A 7,248-nucleotide genomic window follows, 5' to 3' on the forward strand; every position below is an offset into this window, starting at 1 on the left:
AAGCAAATGAAGAGATGGAACCCTGGACTATTCCTAGGCAGAAAGAGGAGCATTAAGCACACAGGAACACCCATTCCTCTGAGAAAGGAAGAATGCAGGTGGTGACAGGTTTGGAGGTTTGGGGTTGGAATCTGGGGATGAATATTCATGCACATTTTTTATGTAGGATGTATGTTTTCACTTCTCTTGGGCATATTTCTAGGAGTGAAATTGCTAGGTGATATGGTAGCTCCCATGTTTAACAATTTAACTGCCAAACTGTTTTCCAAAGCAGCTGTACCATTTTATACTCCCACCAGCAATGTATGAGGGTTCCAGGGTCTCCACATCCTGACAACGCTCGTTATCATCTGTCTTTTTTAAATAGACCCATTCTAGAGGGAGTGAAGTGGTACTTCATTGTGGGTTTTTTAAGCTTTGAGGGGATCTATAGTTAATTAGTTTTTGGCTGTGCTGGGTCTTTAGTGCTGTGCACGGGCTGTCTCTAGCTGCGGTGCTGGCTTATTGCAGTGGCTGTTCTTGCTGTGGGGCGCAGGGTCTAGGGTGTGAGAGCCTCAGTAACTGTGGCATGTGGGCTCAGGAGTGGCGGCTCACAGGCTCTGCGGCACAGGCTCAATAGTTGTGGCACACGGACTTAGTTCTCCTGAGTCATGTGGAATCTTCCCCGTCCAGGGATTGAACCTGTGTCTCCTGCTTTGGCAGGCAGATTCTTAACCACTGGACCACCAAGGAAACTTTTCATTGTTGCTTTGATTTATATCTCCTTAATGGCTAATATTTTGGTATTTTTTCACATATGTATTAGCTATTTGCTAATCTTCTTTAGGGATATATCTATTCAAATCATTTGCCCATTTTAAAACTGGGTTATTTGTCTTTATTGTTGAACTGTAAGAGTTCTTTAAATATTCTGTATGGGTGTGCATGCTAAGTCATTTTAGTCGTGTCCGACTCCGTATGACCCTATGGACTGCAACCCACTACGCTCCTCTATCCACGGGATTCTCCAGGCAAGAATACCAGAGTGTGGGGCTTCCCTGGTGGCTCAGTGGTGGAGAATCCACCTTCCAACGCAGGGGACACGGGTTCGATCCCTGGTCCGAAAAGATCCCACATGCTGCAGAGCAGCTAAGCCCATGAGCCACAACTACTGAGCCTGCGCTCTAGAGCCCAGGAGCCTCAGAGCCTGTGCTCTGCAACAGAAGCCATGAGAAACTTCTCATCGCCATGAGAAGCCTGAAAGTGACCCCCTGTTGACCACTACTAGAGAAAATCTCCTAGAGCAATGAAGACCCAGCATAGCCAAGTAAATAAATAAACATATATATATATTAAAAAAAAAAAAAGAATACTGGAGTGGGTTGCCATTTCCTCCAAAATATTCTGGATACTAGTACCTTATCATATACTATGATTTAAAAATATCTTCTCTCAACCCATTCGTTGTCCTTTTACTTTCTTGATGATGTTCTTCAAAGGACGAGAGTTTTTAATTTTGATGAAGTGTAGTTTATCTATTTTTTCCTTTGGTTGGTTGTGCTTTTGGTGTTGTATCTAAGAAGGCCTTGCCTAACCCAAGGTCATGAATATTTACTTCTACGTTTTCTTCTAAAAGTTTTACAGGTTTAGTGCTTAGATTTAGATCTATTTTAGGTTAACTTTTGTGTATGGTGTAGGGAAGGGGTCCAACTTAATTCTTTTGCATGCAAATATCCAGCTGTCCTAACACCATTTGTTGAAAAGACTATTCTTTCTCCATGAAATGGTCTTGGAATCTTTACTGAAAAATCAGTCGGCCATGAATGTAAGGGTGTATTTTTGGAATCTCAATTCTATTCCACTGATCTATGTCTATCCTTATGCCAGTATCTTATTGTCTTGATTTGTAGTAAGTTTTGAAATCAGGACATGTTAGTCCTCCAACTTTGTTTTTTGTTTCCAAGATTTGTTTAGCTATTCTGGGTCCTTTGCATTTCCATATGATTTCCTGGATCAGCTTGTCAATTTCTGCAAAAAACAGCAGCTGGGATATTGATGAGGAATGTGTTGAATCTGCAGACCAATTTGGGGTGTACTGGCGTCTTAACAATATTAAGTCTTTCAACTTATGAACAGGAGATGTCTTTTAATTAGGTCTTTGTTAATTTCTTTCAGTGATGTTTTGTAGTTTACAGTGTGTAAATCTTATACTTCTTTTGTTATGTCCTATTTGTTTCTAAGCATTTTATTCTTTTTGATACTCATAAATGGAATTATTTTAATTTTATTTAAAAACTTTCATTGCTAGTATGTAGAAACAGTTGATTTTAATATATTGATCTTGTATCCTGTACCCATTTATTAGTTCTAATTGTTTCTTATGATTTTCTGTTTACAAAGTCATCTAATCTGTAAATAGATAGTTTTATTCTTTCTTTCCAATCTAGCTTTATTTTGTTTTCTTGCCTAATTGCCCTAGCTAGAACCTCCAGCACAATGTTAAATAGAAGTCAGGAGTATGGCTATTGTTTGAAAAGATGTCAGTTTTTCTCATAACAATTTCTCTTATAATTCCAAAAAGAATTAGAGCTCATGGGGATGAATACACAGGTGAGAGCAGTTATAAAAAGAGAAACGAGTGAAGATTTCCCCTTCTGCTGTAGTAAAGCATTTAAAAGACAACAATAATCAACAATAATCAAAATGGAATAGCACTGACAGAAAGATACAAATCTCAGTGGATTCGAGTAAAAAGTTCAGACTCTGTATATATAAGAACAAGAAAACCAATGGCAAAGGGACAGGGTTTTTTAGTAAGTATTGGGAAACTTGGATAGCTGCTGGGGAAGACAGAGTTACATTTTCACCTCAAATCATTCATCAAAATAGTTTCTAGAAGAAATTAAAGAGAATGAAGGAACAAAGAAAAAGCCAAACAATTTAAAAACTAGAAAAAATATGAATGGATATTATTGGACCTGTGAGTGTGATAAAACGTAAGCTTGAAATATTAGAAGAAATTCAAGGATTTGACTCCATAACGTATGTCAAAACATATTTGCAATAAATAAAAAAGGCAAAGTATTGTTATGCCTAACATAGACAGGGTTAATATAAATTAGTAAGTTAAGGCTTCAAAGAAAAATGGGCATAGAAAAGAGACAATTCAAAAATAAACTTAATAAAAGGGGAAATACAGATGAGTAATAACTGAAAAAAATGTTCAATCTCACTGGCAATCAAAGAACTGCAAAGGGAACATCAAGAAGATACTACCTTTAGCTTTCAGCAAAGATTTCTAAGGTGTTACTCATCACTGCTTAGGGTATTTTGAGCTAGCTCTAATACTAATCTTATGAATTATTAGATATATTATTAGGCCCATTTTATAATGTGGAGACTGAGATTCTGGGGCTCAGTATTTTGCCCAAGCTTATACCACTAGTAAGTGGTGGCACCAGGATTTAAACCCAGGCTGGGTGACTCTATTATAGTAAAGTGAAAGCGATGTTGCTCAGTTGTGTCCGACTCTTTGTGACCCCATGGACTGTAGCCTACCAGGCTCCTCCGTCTATGGGATTTTCCAGACAAGAATACTGGAGTGGGTTGCCATTTCCTTCTCCAGGAGATCTTCCCCACCCAGGGATCGAACCTGGGTCACCTGCATTGTAGACAGATGCTTTACCGTCTGAGCCACCAGGGAAGTCAATTATAGTAAAGGCCCTTCAAAATTTGGGAGGGAGAGGTGAAGGACAGGGGGAAATGTAGCTTGCAGAGCCGGGGAAATGCATTTTATAGTGCCTGCATGGAAGGGTTATGATATTGCACAGGGAAGCAATGAGTGGAAATTACATAAAAGGACCACTGTTTCAAAGCAAGAACTGTCCTGAATGCACTAGAGAGGCCCAGGAAGGCAGAGAACACACCCAGCCCTGGGGAAGAAGAGGAAGCAGGAGGGGTCTCTCTTTAACCCTCACATCAGACTGCAGTGGGTGGTCTCATCTCCTAGAGCAGAAAACACCTCTAGGTGGCCAAGACCTCAATGTTTTCAGAGCTTCTGCTCTTTTCTCAACTGCAAACAGCTAGTAGAGCCCACCCTTTCTCTTAGGGCCAAGTGGCCTGCAGTGGAGACCTTCCTGACTTCACTGCCCTCTTGCAGCTGCAATCCCAGGCTAGCAGGAAGCCTGAGCTTGCCAAATTATGAGGGCCAGGGCAGGAGGAAGGAGGGAGTAGCCCATCTTTGTTCTCTTTTGCCCTTTCCTGGAGCCTTACTACTCCATGGGGGATGGGGAGGGAAGTGGGTGGACGGAGCCAGTCCTGTCATGTTGGAGAGCTAAGAAAACACATTAGACAGAGCCATTAAAGGGCAATGACAAGCATATGCTAGTCACGGCTTGGCAAAGATACCTTCATTTGCAAAGCCCCCAGGGAGTTTATTCTTAAAGTGGGGCTAGATCCTGACTTTTAACCTCAGGCAAGCCTGTTTAACCTTTTTTTATACCTCAATTTCTTCATCTGTAAAATGGGTATGACAACACTTCCTGCTTTATTGACTTCAAATGATGCAGTAGGCTTAGGCGACCAACAAACTAAGCTAGCGTAAGGGCAGAGGAACACAGGCAATAGAGTCACTTGGACCTGAGCCCAAGTCCAGTCTGCAATTTTCTGGTTATAAACTCGGGGAGAATCATCCGCGCTTTCGCTGCTTTAGCTTCCTCACCCATGAAGATGAAGTAGCAATTTGTTGCTGCTGTTTAGTCGCCAGGTCGTATCCGACTCTTTGCAACCCCATGGGTTGTAGCCCGCCATTCTCCTCTGTCCATGGGATTTCCTAGGCAAGAATAGTGGAGTAGGTTGCCACGATCTCCAGGGGATTTTCCCAACCCAGGGACTGAACCCACATCTCCTGAATTGTAGTTGGAGTCTTTGCTGCTGAACCACCCGGGAAGCCCAAAGGTAGCAATAGCATTTGCTTTAAAGGGTTGTCTTCAAAGGTAAATGAAAAAGTATACATAAAGCAAATGGGAGAGCAAGGACTCAAGAGCGCCCAGGTTTAACCATTACACTATAATTCCCTCACAACCGTAAAGCATATAAAACAACATACACTGTAAAGACTGGAAAGAAATTCAACAAGTTGTTAACAGTGCTTATTTCTGAACAGTGAGATCCTAATCTATTTTTTATTTCCTTCTTTGCATTTTTCTGTATTTTCCAAATAAATTTTATAATCAGAAAGAAGCTATGTATGATGTTCAGATGCTTTGAGATCATTTGTGATGGTCTCTATCATGTAATCTCAGCAACTGCTTAAAGTAGGAATCATTATCCCCATTCTGTAGATCAGGAAACAAGGCTGAGAGAGGTTAGAGAGCTGGCTTAACCTTCAGGTCTTACTGTTGTTAAGTGGCACAGAGCCACGATCCATAGGCAGAGGTGGCTGTCTCCAAAGATAGGTGCTGTCCACAGGGATGCTGGGCTGCGGGGCTCAGAGTACACTCCTTCACCCCATTTTGATCATAGGTGAGGTGGAAGGATTGAGCCCTGGTGCATAATACGCTCCCATGGGTTTCATGAACCTGGTATACCACCATATTCCTGGTAGAGGACATAGCCTGGAAAAGTGGGGATTCTGGCATCCTTCTTTCACAGCATAAAACATCAAGAAGTACTGTGGAGTCTCCCCAAGAAGACATCAACGTTTCTACTATCAAATGCAGGAGACCTGGGTTCGATCCCTGGGTTGGGAAGATCCCTTGGAGAAGGAAACAGCAACCCACTCCAGTATTCTTGCCTGGAGAATTCCATGGATGGAGGAGCCTGGTGGGCAACAGTCCATTAGGTCGCAAAGAGTCGGACACGACTGAGCGACTTTCACTTCACTTCACTATCAAAGTATCCAATAGAGGAGCAACAACACAGCAAAAGCATAACTACAACACATAAGATTGAGAAAGAAAAGTGGGCAGGAGCTAAATCATTATCTGTCATAGCAGGAAGACAACAGATAGTGACCAGTCCTGATAAATCTAGATGTAACTATGTAAGCATGTAGAGATGGGGAGGTAACCACCAAGCCCAAAGTTAACCCTGGAATGACGGGTGGGAAAGAAATTTTTTGCTTTTCATCATAAGCATTTCTGTCCTATTTGATTTTTTTTAAGCTCTGTGTTTCATATATATTTTTAAAAATACGATTTTTAATACAGGCTCTGAAACTAAAACAACAAAAACGACTTTGGAGTCATCTGTGTGGATTCACATCCCACTTCCTTCAGTTATGAATCATGGCAGGTTAACCTCTCTAAGCTGCAATTTTATCTTCCTGAAAATAAGGATTAAAAACCATACTCACCCCACAGGGCTGCTTTGGGGACAAAATGAGGTAACGTATGTAAAACATATGGGCCAGCACTGGCCGAAATTCAGCATCTGCAATTATTAACCACTGTTGTCATTATCAATAATAAACCCAACCATGCAAGTAATACCAAGGGTTTTGCACAGAGTAGGCACTTAATGGATATAAGGAATTGTTTAAAACCTCAACCAGAGCCTATAATTTTCCCCAACTCGGGACGCATAAGCCCCAGCGGTCCGAGTGAACACTTAAATATTGATGTGGTTACTCATTTATTCATCTCTGCTCTCCGCCGCAGTGGACGCTGAGGGCGAGCTCCTTGGACTCCCTCGCCGGGTTCTTGCTGCATACTCCCGCGCGTAGAAGTGGGAGAGAGCGGCAGCTCACCCGCTTTCGGGTCGCTGACCCGGAACCATCAACGCGGCGTAGCGTGAATCGCCTCTGGTTTCACGCGGGGAACTTCCCCGGCAAGGGCAGGCTGGAGGAAAAACCAAGGGGGCAGCCGGGGTCCGCAAGGCTCCCACTTGCCAGCGCCAAAAGGATGGCCACCCAGGGGAGGGGTGGGGCGGAGCAGTTTTAGGGCGAGGGCTTTCCGGGCAGGGACGTCTTGAAGGAAGACTTGGGATTGGCCGGGAGGCGCGGAGCGGGCATTTCAGACCCGGCCGAAGGTGCGGCGCGGCCCCCAGACGAGGCAGGGTTTCCCGGGCGCCCCCAGTGGGGGGCGGTACCGACGCGGGAGCCCCGCCCCCTGCTCTGCGGAGGCCGCGCGCCCCGCCCACGGCCCGCGCGGCACCCGGCTGACCTCTAGCTCCCGGTTGGTCTGCGGCGGCCGGGGCGAGGGCGTGGCGGCCACCTTCCCCCGGCTCTGCCGCACTGTCGCGCGGGTCCGGGTCCCGGTCGCTAGTCGC

The 7,248-nt window shown here is 43.8% G+C and overlaps 1 non-coding gene across 1 annotated transcript; it reads right to left on the reverse strand.

Annotated features, from left to right (window-relative positions):
* Nucleotides 1–3,610: 3,610 nt before the first annotated feature.
* Nucleotides 3,611–3,682, reverse strand: TRNAC-ACA (transfer RNA cysteine (anticodon ACA)). The gene has a single exon. It is a non-coding gene; the product is annotated as a tRNA-Cys (tRNA).
* Between the last annotated feature and the right edge of the window lie 3,566 nt (nucleotides 3,683–7,248).

Source organism: Budorcas taxicolor, chromosome 11 (assembly GCF_023091745.1).
Source record: "Budorcas taxicolor isolate Tak-1 chromosome 11, Takin1.1, whole genome shotgun sequence".
NCBI lineage: Eukaryota > Metazoa > Chordata > Mammalia > Artiodactyla > Bovidae > Budorcas > Budorcas taxicolor.